Here is a 24316-nt window from a genome sequence, read left to right as displayed (position 1 = left end):
GGTTAATCACGATGTTTTGCTAAATTATCTGCATTAATAAGGGATTGTAATATGAAAAAGAAATTCAAAAAAATGCGCACTAGCAAGTCCCGAACATGTCTTTAAATCTATATATGGTTTCTTACGCAATTTCATAATGTAATTTCACGGGAAAGGATTCAATTATTGTTAGACTATATAAGGAAATTTCAAAGCCAGTAACATTATACGAGATAAATAAATAGACAATGTGATGTAACAAAGCGTTGATTAAACTCAAATATTCCCACTGTAGCAAGATAGTGTACCTAAATTATTTATGCAGTTTTAAAGGTGAAGTTAATTTGCTATAAAACGTCATAGTTTTACTTTTTTACTTTTGCTGTCATGAGTGTTTCATGTCAGACAATTTGTTACATGCCTTCTTGACTTCCCATGTAGTCATATAGTGAATAGTATAGCAAGGTCTCTTTGTGTTTCCTTTTATTGGCGGAGTAATTACTATAAATAAATCATAATTATGTCTTAAAATAAAAACTGAGTAACTCTTTATCAATTATGTTTTATTGTGAATTTAAACATTCCATACATTTTCAAAATCGTCGAGTTCAGAAACTACTATTTAATCCACAGAAGTGAAACATTGCTTATATATAGATATTTTTGTCTATAAAAGTTAGTTTCGGGTAACGTTTCATTCCAACATTGCATATAAGTAACAGACAAGATTAATAATACCAGTGAGAAAATGTCGTGTTCCGCAACACCGTTGAAGGAATGAGGAAGGGAAGAAAGAGACCTGCGTTCACATGCATATGAATTTGTAGTGATCAGCCTTTTACATATCTAGGCTGCCGGGATGCTAAAAACATTCTGTATATATTAGTTTACAAGGAAAGGACACACGTTTTGTGCGCTCACAGAAGTTTGGTTCGGCCTCATATTTACCCGATATTACTACAGTATTAACTTACAATATTGTAATATCTCAATATCACAACAGTTCATATCGAGGGGTGAATGCGAAAGAATTCTAAGTGCATATATTAAATAAAAAAGCACTTAAAACTTTTTCGCATTCACCCCTCGATATACTCGTAGAATGATAGAACGTCTCTTCACTGCTATACTACATCGGTACTGAAAGAGATGCATTGTCTTCATTTGTTTTAATCCCGCAATTAAAATGTTCTTAAACGAAACACTGGAATCTTGCAAAATCCTATTGAAATCCAGTTCGTGTCACTTTTTCGAGTATCTTTTTGTTCTTACTTTTTTTCTTCTTTTCATTCAGAAGAGTTGCTATTAGATTTTGTTTAAGGCGTATAAAGGGTGTTGTAATGAAATGTAATCAACATGTCTTTTGATTAATTTAACAACTATTTAAACGAATTCATGAATTCTTAAAATCTGTCATGAAATGGGAAGTTTCATCTAAACCATTTTTTTAAATCGATATAATTTCATCATTGCACTGTAAGGGTGTTTATAGGACATCACGAAATGCTAACATATCATGCTACAGCCTTTTTTGCAAGGAAGTGTGACATAAGGCTTGTCATACTGTCCATGTTGTAACGTAATAATTGTGAGAGGCGTTTTAAATATACTCATACCATAAATTAAAGGTCATTGATACAACTCGGAAAAATGTTTAGATTTCAGCTAAAGTAGTTTTTTCTATACGAAATTGACAAATCAAGGATGAAACTTCATACTGAAATAGTAAATCAGATAGGGTTTAGTGCATAATTCATATTTTTTAGAAGTGAAACTTAATTTATTTTTTAATACACATAATATTATATAACTACGAATTTCTGTCTAAAATACAACTATTTCACTAACAAACACAAAACCGTGTCTCAGTCCACATCGGATACGGAAATATTTTCAACGATTGGACTACATGCTTTAGTTTCGACGTAAAATATGACGTAATGATGGCGTATCGGCGTTCTTTGCGTAAATTTTCAGTCTTATTTTCAATTTAAGCTGTAATAACACTAGAAATGTACGTAATAAAAAGGGTGTGTAAAGCAGTGCCTTGATCTGCAAGATGTATTTGTCTCATGTTGATTTTGCCAGGTCGGATCACACCCGGCCCAAAAAACCGTTAAAGGTAGAGGTCTGGCAAAGTCTACGCGGGCTGAATATAACATTACAGATCAAGATAATGTTATAATATACCTTAAATTCGTAATAAAACCCAAACATGCAAGATAAAATTTAGTTTTCGTTTTAAGTCTTCTATAAACAAAATAATGATCATTTACATTTTCAATCGTTTGATCATAGTTAAGTTAACACACTTTTCTCATGATATTTTCTCTTGAAATGAAAATTTAACGTAGTAGTTGTCGCTTTAATGGAACAAAACACAAGGTTGTAAAGCAGTTTTAATCAAAGAAATATTAACGTTGTTTGATCAGATTATCAATGAAACATTGTTTTACAGAATTATAGCATTACAATAAAAAATAACTTATTTCGTGATCTAATTTTACAGGAATTTGGCAATTAAAGACCGTATATCATAAAAATAAAGGTTCTCTGTACAAATATAACCACTCTTTTCATATATTTTACTACCTGTTGAATAAAAAATAACTATAGTTCTGTTACACCTATAATAACCGCCTGTACACGGGATGCGATTAACAAGGTGAGCACTGTGGTATTCATGTTGAACCTTTGCTGATAAAAAAGTATTCCCCAACGGTGACAAGTCATACAGCAGGTTCTTGTTCAATATAACCTAAATGAGAGAAACTGCAAAATTAAATGTATCTACCCTGCTGCGAGGTCTAATTACCATTATCTATCACTCTACTGTACTAATGCCAAGTCGCAGCTTAACATGCTTAACAGTTAAATCTATCTTACACTAAATTTGTAAATACTTTATTAAACATTTAACATGAAAAATAAACATTTTTATATGCACATATTAACTAAGCAAACTAACAACTGAGCTACTTCATATTCCACAAATCATTACATGTTCAGGAGAGAAACAAGGAGCAAAAGTACAAATAAAAGACTTGATAGGACGTTTCACTATTCGTGACCGTGATATTTATTGTTTGAACAATTTACCTTAAATGTTAACTGCTTAACTAAAGGAATTTTGGCGAGAACAAATGGTTCCTCATTTCTGTAGTAGTTACCTACCTGACTAATTTGCAGTCAATTCTGAAACAAAACTGTTTGTTTTTTTCTGTAAGTCAAACATGAAAAGCGTCAAACGGTACATATATCATTTAACAGATTTTCCTCCTTTCAGCCGTATATACCGAAACAATACTTATGTGCCATTTATTACCTTGTAATCCTCAAGGGGATAACCAGCTGAAATGCAATATAAATTGACCAGCAGAACAGTACAATACTACTACTCTCCTTGTTGAATAGTGCCACTAATGTATCCACAGACAAACCTTCTCTTTTGAGATATGAATATCATGCAACTGTCACTTCTTGCCCAAAAATGATATACAAATCAAGTACTTACCCTTGTCATTGAACATCATCGTTATTTTTCATGACTTGTAGAGACATTCCTTCCCCATATAAGGAACTTATGTTTAACATTTCGAACGTTTAATTCATTTTTATTTCAGCTTATACTACAATTAACTGCATGTAACCCAACAAAACTGGAAGACAAAAATGTTTTAGATCAGAGAAACACTGTTTCTATCGATTATGTGTCTAGCGTTCTTACACATATATTACAACGATATTCCTCAATGCCTTTAGGTAAAACATGCATTCGGTTATGACAGTTGTCTTAACAACGATACCACCTCTATTATTTTTTTTTGTTTTGTTGGGTTTAAAAGCACACCAACAAAATTACCGGTAAATCACGTATTACAATTTTCCTTCCAGTTTTTGGCGGTTGATGAAAACCCTAGTAAACCTCTTCCTGAAAGGGCACCTGAATAGAAGTACCGGCCTTCAATGTGTCAGCTGGAAGGCTTATATGAAAAACTCTACATTTCAAGCGAGAATTCGAAGCTACACCGGTGATTCAATTGTCAAGTGATGATTCAAAGCCATTGACCTTAACTAGTCGGCTACGGAGGACAATAAACTTCTCTTGAGACAATTAAATTTTCCTCGAAATAAAGTCATGTTGAAATTACTAATTTTCTTTCACTTGTCAATGAGTTCGGAAAACAGTATTCATCCAAGCCGAGGCATGTGTTCTAACTTATTCAGGAGCAGTCACTCACAAACGAATTGATATTATGCAAAAGTATTGTAAAGACAAATTTTATTCGCTAGTACTGTATCATCTTTCATCTCCGAAGGACATTCCAATCTGCTAGATAATGTAAGACAATAAGTGTATTGAGTTACATCGTGTTATCTAAAGAGATATGAAAAATGTTATAATATGATGTAGGTGTGCATATAATTTACAGGTATAATTTCTGGAATTGTTTTGAGGGCTTTGATCTGTTTTGCAAGTACTTCATGACATTATCCTTGTTCATAAGGGAATAGTTTAAAGATTAGATGTTTACTTGGAATATAGTGGGAATATTAACCAATGTCCAACTGTTTGTCAGTTTAATATATCAGATTGAGTAAAGTTTAAAATGAGAGCTGTTATTATTATCATTTATCACATGACTCTGGTCACTTGTTGGTGCTGTTGACAGTCGTTCAATAACAGCTTTGCTTGTTAAGTCAGAACCTAAAAACAAAACTTTGATATTTTCTGCTTCCGTGTAATAAAACGCTTTTCGAATGGTCCGCCGGTCAGGAATAGAGGGCAAATTATTTTGCCTATTGACCACAAGCCGTTCATTAAGTGGATACTATTGCTATTTAAATTGGCATGAAATATAAACATTCACCAATGTTTTTAAACATCACGTTTTGTAAGAGGTAGTTCTAATACTTAAAACTCTGTTTGAAATAGTAAATGTGATTACATATCAAGCATGAATTAGGATAGAGTGGTTTTCATAGATTTATATTGCAAATTAAAACACTTCTCTCAGCTTACCATGCGAACATGTCTCTTTTTTACTGTGGGAAGAATACAATTTTAGGCAAAGAAAACTGACAATATAAAAGATATTTTAAAGATTCAGAATGATCTTTCTACCAGCTTCGAAGGCCTCTAGAGTGAATTAATTGTTTTTATCTGGATCTTGCGAAATAGAGCCTCAATTCACCAAACTCATGTTACGGATTTGCTAGATCAAACAATAGTTTCTTTTTGTGTCAGCATACATAACAGCATATATTCATCGACGTTTTGTGTTGTTTTTCTTAACTCAACACTCTTCTTCAGTTAAACCTTACCCTTCTAAATTTATATAATGAACTTGTCCACCTTTCAATTTGGATAGTATCATTAACAGTTAATGGGTGGGGGGGGGGGGGCTTTCTAAAACTATACCGACTGAATAGCGAACAGTGCTGATCTTGATCAGACTGCACGGATGCAGATGCGGATCTGATAATAACGATTTTATAAATTGTTAAAAATTGTCTTAAAGGAGGAGCTTTTAACTAACAAAATATTTTCAGATCAATATAATACTGTCCTGGAATGCTCCGCTCAGTTCTACAGATAAATATCTCAAAGTACAGTATTACGTTATCATTTCAAAAGTATCACAAAATCTCCATATTAACCTGACATACTCTTTCTGCAACTTGTCTCTTTAGTTTATACATAATTTATTTTGTGTGTGGGGGGGTGTGTGGGTGTGTGTGTGTGTGTGTGTGTGTTCGGGTTTAACGTCTTTTTCAACAATGTTTCAATTTATTTTTGGTGGAATCCATCACCATGAGGGTATGAGAAAAGAGACCAGTTTTCCTTTTAATGCTGAGCGCCAAGCAAGGGAGCTACTGGTACCATTGTTCACGTATTTGGTATGACGCGGCCGGGGAACGAACCCACGACGCGGACGCTCTACCACTAGGCTATCTAGGCATGTCTTTTTATTCTTCTGGTAAGTCCAAATATGTGATTCTTGCAATCTCTGTTCTTACAAGTGTATGTCAGAAATCTACCAAAGTAATTCAAATCATTGTTAAATGTAAAAGTATCGGAAATTACAAACAGACCAAAGATATATGGAAACCACAACGGGCTTTTAAAATCGCATCGTGTATATTTTTTAAAAGAATAGAAAGCTATCGCTGCATACTTAATGAACTCAATTCATAGGAAAATTCTTGTTGCTAATGTCTGGAAGGACTAGTAATTTTGACAAATTAATGTAAAAAGACAAATAAATGTCACAGAAGGATACAATGTATAAATGTATAAGATATGCTAGAAGCTAGACGTTGCAGCACTTGTAATACCGTTTCAAATATTTAAACTCTGTTATTTAACGGAATGAAATTCTCATACTCTTCAAAGTTTCGCAGACATGTAAGACAGATAATCGATACAAAACCAGTGCATTATTTGATTTTACAGCCATTTTCTCTAGCAATTCAAAACTGAGCTGTTTTAGTTACATTTTAACGGTTTTATTATGTGTGATTTTCTTCTAAATATTTCACCAAATATTCTGGTTTATATGATAGAGGATGGTCTTGTCCTTGAAAATATTTCAAGCTACAAAGCCCCATGATAATATGAATTAAAGAGATGAACGTTTAAAATCTGCTGCTGGAGAGCAGAACATTAAATTGGTTAGGCGTCCTGTTGAGATCAAGACATTTCCTACAGAAATCATTGTCTCGCAAAATAGGAGGAACATGTAATACTAACCATATACTTTCGAGACATTATCAGAAGGTACACGAGTGACATTAAAGGGTTGTTTTTGTTTGCTAGAAAAAAAAATCCCCATATACTTTTTACACATGTGTATATGGACGATATACAGAGAGGTGAAAATCATCTGCCTAATACGGTATACTTAATATAAAATACCCGTAGTTTTCCGTGTTTCACATACAAGCCATACAGACCACAAATTAACGGAATAAAATGCCCGTAGTTTTCCTTGCGTTTCACATAAAACCACACTGATGATCAAGAAACCGAATAAAATACTCGTAGATTTTCGTGTTTCACATACAAAACTATACACATGATCAAGAAACGGAATAAATGACCCCTAGTTTTCCGTGGGCTTCACATACAAAACTATACAGATGACCAAAAAAAAAAAAGAATAAATTACCCGTAGTTTTCGGTGGGGTTCACATACAACTCGCAGAAATAATTAATACACTCTTCGAGTTCTCTGGTTAGACCAATATCATTTCCTATGGTTTGCTTTTATTACTTATTTGAATTTTTAAAATTTATTACTAACGTATAATTGTTCCAGTGAGCTATGAAGGGAAGCCTTGCAACTTCTGAGAATTAGTTTGTCTTCAATAAATTAAATTCAAATAGCTAGGATATCCTGCCAACATTGACTCTAAATATTTTAAGTCCAAAGGTTTTATTTTAACCGCTTATATCACGATCTAATTAATTTTATGTTATATATCATATGATTACTTAAAGTTTTTTCTTTAGTGACTGTCGAGCATGAAAATATGTTTTCACTAAAAGATGTGTTCCGTCTAAAGGAACCTTTAAGTCGGTTTGATAAACACAGAAACGTCGTGCTAATCTGACCAGTAAAACAGGCGAAATCTCCAATTAAAATGATACTTTTCTCATCTTGCTACTTTCGGTTTTGCATTGTCTGTCTTCTGAGAAAGATTAATACAAAACAAGGTGTTGTTCAAGCTATGCAAGTGTTGCGTTTTTAAAATAACTGTGAATTAAGCTGTAAAAAGAATCAAATAAGCACTTAACAGGGCGGCTTCTGCAGCTTATGAAAATTAGTGTCCCAAAATGAATTTCATTTACCAGGAAAATTACCTGTTTTATGTGTAGTCTGTTGCGGAACAAATTACAGTTGGAAATAATGAGTGGCCGAATCCCTTCAGTGAAAGAACTTTTAACAGCGATGCCTCATTGAATGTGAATAAAAATCTTTAGATTTGGAAGTTAATTTACAAAGTCAGTGTACTGGCTGCAATGAATGTCAACTCAACTACACCTCTATTTGTAGACACATTTATGATAACGCCTGTATTTGATTACACGATAAAGTGTGTGCCTGTATGTTATTTTTTGCAATATTCATATTTAACAAATGTTGACACTCAACATCAGTAGTTAGGAAATCTTAATATCACTCATTTTAAAGGAAAGCAAATACGGATCAAAATACCCCAACGGGAATACAAGTCGCCAGAAACATAGAAATAATGTTCTCCTAGATATATAGGGACTAAATCATGAAGACTTTTCTTGGTATCGATTTCCGTACAAATGAAAATACAACACAGAGAGAATAACAGATTCTAACTGAAACTTTGATTACCATGATTGCGCCTGACTCCATAATAAACCAAGTCGTCACGGCATGAACATTTGAAATCTGCTACCAGAGGAGGAGCTGTTCAAACTGTTTGTTTATACAGAGCAGGCGTCATCTTGAAATAATAAACTTTCATAGACATGTCGTTGCCTTGCCACAATAAAACAAAAAAAAAAAAAAAACCAGTAAAAACATAAAAGTGTTTACCGTAGTCACTCTGTCACTCTTATCTATTGTCAAGGGGCATCATGTTGTTCAGGATTTTCATGGATGGGGATATCATTTTACCCTATATCTAATCGCAACGTCGATTTTATAAAATATTTAGAAGTGTAAAATAGCAAAAACAGTTTAAATAAATTGTCAGAGAAACGGTTTGCTTTAATCAGAAAATGCACTGCTTCTGTATCGATTATCTGTAAATTCAGCGATGGTTCTCTTGCTTTCTGTTGCCGTTAATTCATGTAATTGCAAGTAATTGGTTTTCACCCACACAAGAAACAAAAAAAAAAATGAATTGAGTTTAAGTGTTTCGATCAAGGTCACTAATTGTATTACTATCAGTACATTTCATACGTATTAAGGCAAATCAATTAAAATTCCAGAATTGAACGAAATGATTGCCAACGATGAAATGTACGATATATACTAGTCAACGACAGAGAGTGTAGCAAAGTCCCACACAACATTATAGTATTTAATATCTCTGTAACATATACTCCCTTCCCTTATTATCTAATAGAACACTCCTAATAGATGCCACACAGATAACCCATAAGGTACCAGTAAACTTTCTGGCTGAACAAAATTTGTCTTTCACACACACGTCTTAAATAACTTACACTTAAAACTACCGTTTCATAAACGCAATTACACGTTAACTCCTGAAAGTTATAATCAAATATTTGGGATAGTCACCAAATATAGACTGGAATAGATACTTAGTTTATGGTCCGTTCATTTTGCTTTCGGAACTCATTGACAACTGGCGGAAATTTGGTAATCTCAACTTGACTGGTTTTCTATCAAGGGAAATAAAATTTTCTCCAGAGACACTTTTCAGACATTAACTGGTAATTCAATATATTGGTTCGAGATTTGTTTGAAACACACCAGCTACATTGAAAACAAGGGGGCCACAAAGGTCTTGTGTCGCTCACCTTACCTAGTTCTTACTCCAGATAACATAGTATCACATTTGAACTAGATTCCATGAAATAAATATTCTGACCATGTTTAATGCAAAATAGGTAACATTATAACTGATCCTAGTGACCTAGTTTTTCAACACAAGATCTAGATCTAACCCAGTTACAAATGTATCTTAGATTTTAAACAGACAAATTTTCTGTCCAAGCCTAATGGAGATCGATCAGGTAGACAATGTTAGAAACGACATACTGACCCAGTTAAGTACCAATGTGGCCTCTATGTTGTTAAGGATTTTTTCTATGATTTTGTGATTGTTGGGCTCTCATAACCCAGATTTTACCTTTATCTTGATTTCATAAAGACAAGTATTTTGATAAAATATATGATGATTGAAAGAAGTGGAGAAGACGACTAAAGAGTGTTAACAAGGATGTCAATATGTTAGGTAACCCAGTTTTGAACTTAATCTAGCTTTCACAGGCACAATTATTTTGCGAAAGACTTATGAAGATCAAGTAGAGAATGTGACCTGTAGAATGAATTTTCTTTGAATTGACACATTTACCTAGTTTAAGATTTCAAGTAAGACAGTTTTCAACTTCACAAATATGTCATAGTGAAAAATATTTTGACAAAGATTAACGATGATCTAGTTGAGTTAAAAAGAGTGGCAATGATTTTTTATTATTTCACCTGGTTATATAGTTCAGACGTCACGTAATGCAATTTTTAACTTTACCTAGAATTCATGTATTCAAACATTTTGACAAAGTTTTACGAAGATCATGTAGAAGTAGAATGCTTACAATGTGCTTTTATATTTTGACTATTTGACCAAAAAATAGGACCTTAGGGAGCAATGTTTTGAACTTAACCTAAATTTTGTAGAGACGAGACAAATATTCTGACAAAAATGTATTTTTTTATTTTTTTATTTTTTGCTCAAGTGAACAGCCCACTTTAATAAGTAGAATTGTGAATACTTTAATGAGCTATATGCAAATGATTTAATACATATTCTAACATGACTCGCATTAATTGCTATATAGCAAACAGCCTATATATGAATCTTCGATAAGGTATGATTGGCTGGTACATTTTGCCCCTTACGAATGTAACATAAGAGATCCTACTTCCATTACATACGAATTATTCCATGGCTAAACGGTTGAAAACAACATTTCAGAAACATGATTATGATAAAAAGTCACACTGACTTATGTCTAGAGCCGTAAAATATGTTTTGATCTCTTCGAGCGAATTGAATTAGCTCAATTATAATTCAACAGTGTAAATGTATGACATAATTTTTGACTTCATAATGATGTGACGTCATACAAAAGTTAAATACAGGATCAACTAATACCCCAATCACACCAAGCTCGTTTTCAGTACGTTCTAAAAAAATGTAGCCGAACGGGCTCAAACTGTGTGGCAACGGAACAGACGTAGTAGCGACGCTCTACAGTCTGTCTAAGAACTTTATGGACTGGCTCGGACGGGGTTGAACGGGAATGGTGTTCCAGAACTTTGAGCCTACTCAAAAATTTCTGCCGATCATTCCGTCCTACAGACGGACTGACAACGTACTTAAAACGAGATGGACGTACTAAGAACTGAACCGCCGTACTTCGATCGTACTAGAGACGTGGTATTACGTAATGCGATCGGGCGTCAATTTAATTGCGTGTGCACACCGACCGGATCCGTTTGTAGCTCGTTTAACCCGTTCATAGAAAGACTTAACTCGACCACATTACATCCTTAGTGCGTCGTTATTCCGTCTGAATACGATCAAAATAAAATACTAAGTTTGCAATACGTTTCTAAACAGTTCTAAGAGTTTGCAATACGTTCTCAGTACGCTCCGCACGCTTTTAGTACGTTTAGTACGTTTATTCACAGTTCCTACAACGTCGATCCCGTCTGCAGTACAATTACACAAGTTAGGGTATAAATACATGCTGTTGCCGTACAGGTTCAAGATTTGGGCACAAGGTTTAGCCAAGTTTATGCCTTTGCTTTTTTCTTTGGTTTCTTACTCTGTCCTCCTTCATTATCGGACTTGGAGACAGAGTCGTCAGAAGGAGGAGGGAATAAATTGCGACGCTCATCCTCTCGACATTCACGTTCAGAGGCTGACTCAATAGACTCTGTATCGGCTTCTGTGAGACATTGGTGTTTTACTGCTTTAACACTTTACACCCCGTTTCTGTTTGGCTTCACTTTTCTTTGTAGCCATATTGACACTTGCCTATTGCTGTGGATTTATTTTGTGTCTTGAGAGGTTGAAGAGACAAACAAGAATGAGAACTGGGCGAAACGTGATGGCTTTTAATAGCCGACGGGCTAGAACGTGATTGCAATTTACGTTCTGAACGTACTAGGGAGAGTTGAGGACGTAATCAGAACGAGTTGAACTATCTATGAACGAGTTGGTCGAGTTAACAACTAGTTAGAACGTATGTCGACGTACTCGGAACGAAGTAAGACTACTTACGAACTTCTTTAATCTGACCAAAGACGGACTTGGACTGCCTACAAACGATTTCCACATGAGGTGAACGGGCATTTTTTCCCGAACTGAACTTACTATAAACGGACTTCAGACGGGATATAGACGCGATGGACGTATCGAGAACTGATTAAGAACTAACTATGATCGCATAATGGATGTTTGCCGGCCAATGTACAAACCTTCTAGCCAGATCGCAGACCGTTTTACAATATTTTAGGACGGGTTGGGACGTTTTGAGAACTAGTTTGGTGTGATGGGGGCTTAGGCTAATTTGGTGATTCTGTTCATAAATAGTTTGTGAGCCGTTAGATCTAGATTACCAGTTTATAAATACTTCTCAAAATCCATTGGCTATGCAACACTTTCTAACCATGGGGGTAATTATGGCCCGAATGACGTATTACGCTAAAATGTAGTACTTTAAAATGCAAATTACTTGCGTTGTTAGATCGAAATAATAAATAAGATCCAATAATTTTATCAGTTAATAAAATACCTGAAACAGTCATTCGGATGCGAATAATTAAATCACTCGTGCTACGAACTCGTGATTTGTTCCGCATCCTAACTGCTGCCTGATAAATTATAGGAACAAAATTATTATTTCTTAATTAATATAAAACAATCTGTAAAAATGTAAAAAATACAGAAAAATAAGGTCAGCTATTAAAGAACAATTCTTAATACAAGGTATTTAAATTTAAGGCTTGCTTCACAGAAATGCAATTGAAACACTGTAATAACGGGTTTTGATTTTAAAAGACAATAATTGACGTACCTAAGTAATGATTTTGATTAAATATAGATAAAAAAACAAAGACAAGTATCAAACTTATCTCCGTTTCTCAACCTTAATACTTTTCGCTTTCGGTCCAGTCGATGATATCATATAGCGAAGGATTTTCCTTCTTTTAAAAGAAAAATATATCGTACTATGGTTGTATATTAGCAGTAAGCTTATCGTAGTAAACTACTTTTAATGTTTGTATTATATATGGATTCTATTTATTTCATAATAATATTTCATTTGACAAACATTGTGGCTAGTAGGTGGATGCTCCCGACCCCTAGTGTGCCAATTTCTAGGAAGATAAATGGGGTTACTGATCTGAGACCTGAACAAAAACATATAGCAATATAATATGCAGATCAAGTAGACAATGATACCGAGAGAGTGTTGTAAAGGAGTCCCTGATTTCATTAGTGTTAATAGTGAAATTGTTAACGACGGACGATGTCGATTGACCACAGGCACAGGGGCGATCACAACAGCTCACTTTGAGCACATTGTTCTCAGTTGAGCTAAAGAATGTCATAAAATCACATTTAGCGGAAATGCATCATGTAGATAAATTTCGATGGTCAAATGTTAAAATGTATAACTTCTTTTTTGTTTGAACCATACAGCTCATTTGATTATTGAATTATCTCTAAATATTGAGATAAGGAAAGTTGCTATAAATGTCATTGCCTTGCAAAATCAGAAAGAACTTTAATTAGGTAACATTCTAGTTCTTCTGAGTCTGCTGTCTCGTAATTGTAGCAGTTTCAAAGTTGGGACTATCCTTTACTGAATAATAAATGAGACTAGTTTTTGAAATGTATTTAAGTCGGCTTATTTAATAAAAACTGTTTAATTTAACAAAACAGCTAAAAATTTAACTGGCTGTGAAAACGGTTATTGAATTAGAAACTGCAATATAATGTTTTCATTATCTGACAAGTGTGAAATTTACCTTGCATATATGCTATAATTGACACCCATTTGACAAAGCAATGTGTATGGCGCTTTTACACATTGTTACAATAAAGTAATAAATACAGGGACAATTGTTTTGTCATTCATTTATGGTTGGTCACATACATGTTCTTGTGATATTTCGATAATTGTAAATTATAATGTACATGTAATGTGAATGAGACTTTAATAAAATATTTGAATTTGAATTGAATTGAATTAATTGAATTGAATTGAATTGAATTGAATTGAATTGAATTGAATTAATTTTGTATTCAGGTAACTGCTTTTGAGGTCAGATTTACAAATTAAGGGCAATGTACGGATTGAAGTGTATATTTGAACTTTAAAATAGTAGTAATTGCTAGACCTGAAGTTTCAGTGGCAAGAATTGAATTTTAGTTATTTATTAAGAATTAGTTGTCAATGAGTAGCCTTGATCTTGAAATTTTGACGTAGTGGCTTTCAGATGAGAACACATGCCTTCGTTGATCTAGCCTCTAGTGGAGTTGTCATTTTGATAGGAGCCTCAGGAAAATTGAAACATCGAGAGAGAAAAAACGACACGGATGGCACATATATTTAAGCTTATTTTAAGATTTTACAGTGTTACTGGAGTACGAAACCATGTAGCAGTCGGTGGAATTTTCTGCAGGAATTTGAAAATTTGCAAATTTACCTTTTTTGCATCAATAGATTTTGTGATTCTGCATTTGCGACCAGTGTAGAGGCTGATAATGGTCTGCACTGTTCGCTATTCGGTCAGCAAATTTTCAGTGAACCCCCCTTTGAATAATAAATGGTACTGACCAAATTGAAAGATGGACCCGTCCATGTTATATCGCAAAAAAAAAGGAAGAATATCGCCAAAGTTTTGTTACTGTAAAAAGCTTAGTTATTGTTTTATTAAAACCTTAAAAACGCCAAAGTAAAACACACGTTTTTAATTTCTATTACAAGTAAATGAAAAAAAGTATTAGCAAGGAACAGCCAATAACCATAAAATTTTGCAAGGGCGTGAATTTCTTAGATGGAGATGTGGACGTTTAAAAATGTGGAAAATGAACCTGCTGGATCGTTAAAGGCCAATAGGGCGGGACTGTTGAAAGAACACACTTTAGAAAAAACTTATACCTTAAGAATAATACAGAAGTGCAAATAACAATCAACGCAGAATTATACAGAGACATGTTATGAACCTCATCTTTTGCTTTTTCTTGGTATTATATGGCTAAACACATTGTTTGGTTGTTAGTGAGCTTATTCGCCACTTGTAATCCATATGAGCGTCACCTCTAAGAGACTGTTAGTTGGAGGATATTGCAAGATACAGAAGACGCTCAAATTCCAGAAGCTTGTCTGGTTCTTTTAAAGGTCCGTTCAACGGTGTAAAATTTTGAGGTACTGTACTTCAGTTTTTCAGACATGATTTGCAGCATAATGATGATTTTTTGGCGAAAAGAAAACTATTTTTAAATAACAATTTTATTCTTGTGCTCGTTTTTGTGTAATAGGCTATATGTCATGTCATGATTGCATTACCTAGTGACCTATCGATTTGTTTTTCTCCATTGGAGACGTCACATCTTTATTACGTCATTGTTGTCGCAATACATTCGCCGTCATGTACTACAGCCGGATACTAGTTAATCCTCAGGCTAATTCTAAGTGTATCAACGCATTATTATTTGTATTTTTACAAGGATCCAACATCAAATTACAAAATCTAAATAAAAGCAAATCTTGTTTTGGGAAAGATCTATTTAAATCTATTCTCGTGTGCTTATTTTTTCATGAACACTCGGGATAAAGTTTGGTAGACAAATTGAGCACGCGAGCACGACTTTTAAGGCTGCGTTTTAGAACGTAGCTTTCCCTGCTGTATTTTTCCTGGTTTCATTTTGCCATATACTCTACTCATACGTATAAGTTAGATAATACATAAAAGTGTGTCACCGGCTGGTATCATCATGCGCGGGGGAATCTCAGGGAACGTAATTTGGGTAGCAAACGAGCCTCGTAGAGGCGAGTTTGCTATCAAATTACGTTCCCTGAGATTCTCACAAGCATGATGATACTCGCCGGTAACACAGGCGTATGTATTGTCTAACTGATTTATTGCATGATTAAAAACAGTAAACTCAACACATTTTTTAAATATCTTAAATTTAAAATATTTAAAAATATTTCCCCTCTTGAGCCTCCCACAGAAACATTTCATGATAAACCCCAAACTGCCATATAAAAGCCAGAAGGTGGCGCTTGGCAGGTTTTTATATAAATTATGTATGCTTCACATTAGAGATCCCTTTTTCAAAATTTTAAATAAACTAATGAAAAAAAAGGTTATAAAAAAGTGCATAAATACACATTGAAACATTCTTTGTCAATTGGTGTAATTATTTTTTAAAACAAAAAGTTGTGAAATAGAGTTTCAAAAATAATTAAAACTAACTGCTAAAAATTTGAATTTGCCTTGAGGCGCTAATGAGGCCATGAACCCTGGAGAAAATAGAGAATGTAAACAATTCCCACGTGGCTATTTTTATCAACAAACCTGATGAGCAGAAGGTTTCATGTATCAATGGAATTAACACCTAGAGCATATTGTAAATCTTTGCCAGAAACGTAATTTGAATTTTTAAACTGAATAGAATATCATAATCATTTTTGCAGTTATATTTTTATGTTATTTAAAAAATCAAGTTTTAAATCAAGATTACAGAAATACAGATATAAATTATTTCAAATAGCTTATCATTTTCAATACCTTATCACAGCAACACTGTGTATTGTTCTACATCCCAGACAGAGAAAACTGTGAGCGATACCTGTGTGCAACGGAATTTAGAGCACGGCTGACCGTGGCGATACCAGAATTTAGAAAACACAAAACTTCAAAGGAAAATGCCGCAGTCATGCAATAAATGTATTTAACAGCTGTTTTTATATGTCTTATGCAGAACATGCTTAAGAACGTTTCTGCTCACTAGATAAATGTATTACCTACAGCAAAGTAAAATATTCCTTTCGTTTCTACACTCTGGAACTTATAATTTATGTTCGGATGTGAATAATGATAATGCCTGTTTCCGGACGTAGCTAAGTTGGACGTAAAATAAGACTGAAATGAAATGGAAGGTGTAATACATGTAGATCTACTTAATTCATTGAGAGAACAGAAAAAGTGGAAACTCCACAGGTCGCTCAACACGACAAAAACGAAAATGTTGCAGGCTCAGTTTGATTGAGCCTGTTCATGGACGGTAGTGGAAATGCATGCTACCGTTCACGCCCTCTAGCCCCGGGTTGAGCAGAACTCAAAATTTAAACATGCTACAAGTACAAAATAATTTTAGACATCCGCAGACGTGTTCATACGGCGGTGCACATGGAACCTTTAATGATACACTTGCATGTAATTCCATCAGTTAAAATAATGGGTTTGCCCTAAACAAACGAGAAAACAATGAGCAGAACTAAACAAACTGGAATTTAGAAAGTGGATATGCTAGTCATTGTTTTACAATGTAACTTCAATTTCTTCTTTAGACACCAAATTTATCACCTATGTTATCGTGGTGTTTATTAATTTAAACTGTTTCTTCCCTTCTTCCACATTCCATTTAAGATATTCAGAAGATAACATTTTCTACAACAGGTTGAAATAGCAAAGTATTAAGCTACAAAATTTGTCCTCGGTTGAGTAAGACCTAATTAATTTATCAGTAAGTTTATTTCTTTGACTTTGTGACGATGCGAAGATAATAAACTTATCACACAATTGTCACCAGGATCTATGGTAAAGCAGACGTAACGCAATGGTCCTTTTTAGTTTTGATTTTCTTGGTCACGTGGCCATAGTCGTGCAGCTAAGCCACGGTCCGAACGTTAACTTTTGACGGATAAATATAGTGTCCCACAAATGCAGTTATGGAATGTCTTACACACGAAAAAGTCACATTTTCACTCCGTTGTAAGAGAAACCCGGACACAATTACCACCTATGTTCAGATTTAACAAGCTTAATGAACTAAGGACGTGTTTTTGATACCTTTTTCTGTCTCTTTTTTCGAATCGATGTACTAGTAATAGTACAGAGTGCACAATCTATGTCGAACAATAGTTTGATATCAGAGATATGTATGAAAATATCAAAAGAACAACCAAACTACATGTATATAATATGATTAGAATCATTCTACTGGTACAATTTTATCATTGCGAATAATTGCCAAAATCTGTTCTGCTGCTGATATTAATCCATAAATCAAACGTCGTTTTCTAAGATACCTCTGTCCCTATAACAGAAAAGGAAAACATCGCGAATAGGCCCTATAGAGCCTTTTAAATTGGTGCAGAAAGGGACTGACATATAACACAGTACATAAAAGATCATTTTAAATTTCGGTTATCTCGAAGTAAAACGCTCGATCCCTTGGAATTCGAGATACCGAGTTTATACGGTATATATGCTACTACGTAGGTATATTTTTAAAATTACAAAACACCTTTAGAAGTTAGCTGTTCTGATAATATGTATGTCATCCTCAAGTGATTTTACGCATTCGGTTCCAACGCTTTTATGTACTTTTCAATTCCTTAAACAATGTCAGATTTCTTCAGCAAATTCGAAAATTCATTTAAACAGAACTAAGCAAATGTTTAATAAATTAGGTTATTCATTTATTTATTCATTCAAAACTTCAGGATAACATGTTTTGTTTACAAAGAATAGCGAAAATCTCACTAGGAATGTAAACCACCACTGCAAAACACTCCAAGAATTCCAAAAAGAGAATCTTCTACAAAGTGGGTTTCAGCTATAAGTGTGTTTGTCGTTATGGTAATGTTCTGTCCTTCATCTGTATTTTCGTCGTCTTCAGTATTCGTGCTAGAGTTCACCATTAACGCATTGATTAGCTCACAACTATCTTTTGGAATGTTCCCATTGTACTCGGGATCAGTCGCATATCCGATATTTTGAATTTCTCTTATCGCCCTGACATCTTCATTGCTTTTATATATATTTGCATCAAACATGCCAGGAAAATTACTTTCATTCGTTCCCTCGTCATGACTACAAAGCTGGAAAAACGAACCAAAGTTAAACACGGTAGCTCCGTCATTTTTGTCTATTCTCTTATCAAGTCTGCCACAAAGCTGGGAAAACGAGCGTAGGTCAAACACATCATCTACATCATTTTTGCCAATTCTCTTGTCGTATCTGCCACAAAGCTGGAAAAACAGTCATAGGTCAAACACCCATCTACATCATTTTTGCCAATCCTCTTGTCGTGTCTGCCAGAAAGCTGGAAAAATGAATCAATGTCATATACTTCATCAACATCATTTGCATTTATTTTGTTTCTAAGCTTGAAAAACGAACCAATATTAAACACGGCCTTGGCATCCTTTTCATCTATTCTGCTGCAAAGCTGGAAAAACGAACTAAGGTAGAAAACACCTTCAAAGCCTATACATCTTTCTTTGTACTGGCGGATTTGAGTTTCATCCATTTTCTTCGCTTATCTTGACCTGTGTCGTACATGACAGCATCAATGATTTTAGTTTCTACTGAATTTGTTGTCTGCATCTTGTCACCTGCTATCTTGTCTCCGGACTTTTTCTCCTCTACTTGGGCGTCAACGCATTTGTGAAAGGCAGCTGAAAACCGATTTAATAAACTGTCTTGGGCCAGGGTATTTTCACAAACAGTAAAATCGCCATTACTGTCACGGCTGCCAATTTGGCTTTGGAATTTTATTTTCATCATAGTCAACTGTGCAATCATTGATCTTGACGCCATTTTCATTATCCTTGAAGCAAACAATGTCATAGTCAAGTACTTCCGTGTTTCCTGTTTTAGTATCCGTCTTTCTTTGAGCACATTCCTCGGCAGAATTTCCATTGAGATTAGCACTAGTTTTAACAAACAAATCTGTATTCCCTTTTTTTTTCTTTTTCAAGCATTACGCTGTAATTCATCTGGCTCGCGTTCATTTTAGGACCGACGGAACTTCCAATACCTTCTTTTCTGTTGCTATCTCGCGGCTTCTGCAGTTTGCTGAGGTATCTGAATAGTTCAGCAGTCTAACGTTCAATACCGGTGAAAGTTTGGCAAGCCGATCTGTAACCAGCAAATGTCCGAGGTGCTTCAAGATGACGTTATAAGCAGACTCTTCAGTATTGTTGCTGGTTGTCAGGTCATGATAAGATGGCTTTTCAAACTGGCGCGGGAGCCTATATCATGGTTAATGGAGTGTTCCGTTTCAATACACCCAACTTTTATTTCCGATGTATTATCCTTGCTACACGCTTTTGGATGGGCGCTTTTGATAATTTTCTCGAATTCTTTTTCTCGAGGTATATCTAACTCTCAAAATCCTGCGTTAATTTCATGATACTTGTATCAATCACATGTATCCAGTTTGGAAATGTCTTTTTTTTGGCGCCTTTGTCATCCATTTTGAACGTGTTGCTGAAAGAATGGCAGAACCTTTTGAAATTCTACTGGCTTGTGAAAATCTGGATGACTGCATTTTTGAAATGGTTGTAGATGCATCAACGATCCCCGTAGCTTTTGTTTGGCATTTTCCAAACTTTTCACAAGATGCTTGTGCCATTACTGAAGGAATTGAAACTCTTTTAACGGATGTGGGCAATAAAATTTGGTTAATGTGCATATCTATAAACGAATGGCCGGCGGCTACAGCAAAAGCAGTTTTCTCAATTTTGAATTGGGAAGAGAGGTATTCTTGAAGAGCAAGCTTGTCTAACTCCGCTTCATCATCTCCAATGTTAACCGTATCATGGAAATACCCTTCGGAAAGTTCACCGATATATGCATTCTCCAAAAGTTCCATTGAGGGCTTTTGTGAATTACATTTACTGAGACCATCTAAAATATGAACAAATGATTCCATTGTATCAAATGTCAAGAGTTCATCACCAGATGTCCTCGTTGTGGACATGTCTGTAAAATAAAGATATTCTTTCATTTAAAACGAGTAAATTTTACATTTTTATAACTCTATTCCAGAAAATATCTATGTCTAAATGTCTATGCGAAAAAAAGTAAAAGTAACATACCATCTACATTTCTTTGTTTTTTGAATTAGTAAAGTTTAAGGCAATCCCATTGCTTTTTTTTTCTAAATATTTATACTAAAACTGTCAGTGTTCTGTAGACTTCTGTAGAAATCTCAGTTTATTGCCAAATGATAAATACTAATCATCAAGTTATTTTACTTTATGAGTTAGTGATCCGCATCTTTTAAACTAATGAATATATCGCGGGCTGAGCGCAAAATGGTTGTAACTCATTTTTTGTAAATTTTACAGGAGAAGCAAAAAAACACCGTTTTACTTTTGTGTAGTTCAGTTTCTGGATTTGATTTAAACAGTACAGATATGCTTTGATAAGTTTAATTATCATGTATTTAGATTTAGAAAAAAAGTATACTACAAAAATGATATTTGAATAAGATTGAGTTACAACCGTTTTGCACAAAAAATATATTTGGAAGTATGTTTTTGTGCAAAACGGTTGTAACTCAAAATTGTATCATATTTCTAATGCAGAAGATGGTGAAGACAAAACAATATTCTCTGTTATTAATTTCTTGTTGGCATAAATGCTTTTTAAGTATCTGTAAGGTACTTTTACTGTCTAACATGAAAACCATAAAGGCTGCACAGGTCTACCTATGACAGGTCCTTGCAGATATGCCCCTATTCTCCACTCGTATTGTTCTTCTATGAACTGTTTTAGCATGAGACACTTAAAGTTAGCAATAAGATGTCGATAAGAATTGATGGACAATGTATATTGGCACTTTGTAGTGTCGTGTGTGTGTGTGGGGGGGGGGGGGGGGGAGAAAGAGAGAGAGAATATATTTTAGTTTCCCCAAAATTCTTTGTTGAAAGGTTGTTAGATTATAGTCTAAAATAGAACAAGTGGAAACTTCACAGGTCGCTCAAAACGACAAAAACGAAAATGTTGCAGGCTCGGTTTGATTGAGCCTGTTCATGGACGGTAGTGGAAATGCATGCTACCGTCCACGCCCTCTAGCCCCGGGTTGAGCAGAACTCAACATTTACACATGCTAAAAGACTTGTTGTATAGTTTAAAAGATTATGCATCTGCTTCAGAAAATTATAATTTGAGAAATATACTCCACTCAAACATTTTATTCAAAAGAAATTGATCAAATATTATGTTGGGTAAACCATGGGCAATAATATATGCTACATCAAATAAACAAAATCTCTTGTTTCATCCTTCCCCCAGGCTCAGCAAAGTACCTATAGGGGACTAATTGTAATATTATTTCTTTTGAATGCACTGGAACAAATAAATTCAAAAGCAGACAGAACTGAACACTAGTGTTTTAATAATTTCATTGAAACAAACAAAAGAGCACACAAACACAGTTTAGCATCCTTACATCTTAAGTGCATCACTGTGACTGTATTAGTAATTTAATTGTAAATAAAAAATGACAAATATCAAACAGGGAATGCCACGTACCAAAATCGCAGCCTCCCCAAAAACCTCACTGAGCTTGTCATGCAAATATTGCATGAACTCGTGACTGTATGTGAAGCAGTTTACTGTGTATCATTGTACTGCAAATAAAAACATTTCATTTAAACATGTTAAAGTTAACAATGGATGAACAAACTGATATAAGTTTTGCAGTGAACAACTTCAATTTTCACAAGGCAAAGGGACATAAAAGGCATGGTGGACCCTTGGAATGATATTTGTTTGGCAAAGTGACAGCAAATCGATGTATTTTGCCCTAGGAATTGGCACTAACTCTTCCCTCAGTTGTACAAGTTTTATCCTAAGTGGATCAGGTATGCATTGACGTGACCTGTAGAAAAGCGCAACAGTGAATAACGGGCCATCATAATCAGTTTGATACTGAAACTGGTTTGGTGCAGAACAGTCAAAACTTTAAAACCTTTATTGGATTCCATTGCAATTTTTGTCCATCAGTATTAACTTCAATTTTTTTTTATTTTACTAGCAAGGCCCTTGAAGTCAATAAAGTCTTTAAGGGTCATCTCCATAACTTTGTGTGGATGTCTGGGTCTGGCAGACTGTATGACTGGGCCCACTGTCCTGTTGTATCAACAGGTATATTACGACTGGCCGACTCCACAGAAGAGTGAATAGAATCACCATCATTCTGTGTATGGCCTTTCTCAAGATACCTGTGTATCACAGAGCTTAGCTTAAACTTAGCCATGCAATACCATAACATGCTAACATAGTACCGATTCTTATTTTGAGACACACAATTGTCACTGTATAAGATGAATTTTTGTTTGCTCCCTCTTCACACTTACTATTTATAAAGTGATATAAACATGATGCCACCTCACAAGCCAAGCACCCCTTTTAGCAATACTTTCACTCCATAAAAAGCAGGCACCATCACTTGAAGCCAAATCGTACACAGTGAAATTGAATGAATTTAGTCTTCTTTTGTAATGCAGGCATGACTCAAATGAATGCGGTGTTAAAAGTATCTGCTCTACGTCAAAGCAGCAAACCACTGTTTTTGAGTTTTGTTCCCCCTCAGCATTTTTTGTCAGCTAATTTTTGCTTTCTAGCCGGTGTTTTTTATGTGCCTCTCATAAGTTTTACTTAGTTTCTCTTTTTCTTCTTTTGATGCATTTATGTATGTTTTACACAAATCACACTGGACTTTCTTAGGATGCTGGAAAGACAAATTGAATTCAGTATTAGAAAATGCATCTATAAATGTATTCTCTTACAAGTTTAGATCCCTCTGACAGGCATTTGTCTTTGTATAACTGATACATCTTTGAGATACTGAGTCCAGAGTGCCAAAGGGAGTGAAATATTAGTTCTCTTTCAGTTTCTCTAAAATTAATGGAGCATTTAAATCTACACCCACTACAACATTTTTGCATAATTCTTTCAGGCCTTTCTAAACCCTTGTAAGCTACGTAGCTTTTACCTGAATTTCTCCTTAATTTTGCTACATTTCTCTTCCACTTATCAGACTGTCTCATTCTTTTTCTGCATCTACTTACTTCATTTGCAAGCAAATGTTCGTGTTGACCAGTGGTGGAAGGTACTTGTGAGGTGGCATTGGGCACAGATTTATTGAGTAAGTTTAAAGTACGACACTGTGAGGAGACTTGTGCTGATGTACCAGTATCTTTGGAGTAAACATTAGTTTGCTTCTTAAATAATCTTGCTAATGGGGCATTATCACTTGAACTGCTGGATTCATCACTGGGCTGATAAGCATCATCATCACCATCATTATCAACAACAACATCATCATCGTCACTATCATCAACAACACCATTGTCAACTGCAGGACCATTATAATTATCCCCAGTGACATGATCAGATATAATCTTCTCTGCAGTGTACACCTCAGGCTCATTACCCATATCACTGAAACACTCATCAAAAACATTGCTGTCTATTGTATTCAGAAATGTTGCTCTGTCAGTCATTCTTTTAATATTCTGAATGGTTTGACTGTCAAGATCTTGTTCATCAGA

This window comes from Mercenaria mercenaria, chromosome 7 (assembly GCF_021730395.1).
Source record: "Mercenaria mercenaria strain notata chromosome 7, MADL_Memer_1, whole genome shotgun sequence".
In the NCBI taxonomy this organism is placed as follows: Eukaryota; Metazoa; Mollusca; class Bivalvia; order Venerida; family Veneridae; genus Mercenaria; species Mercenaria mercenaria.
This window is presented reverse-complemented; position numbering follows the sequence as displayed.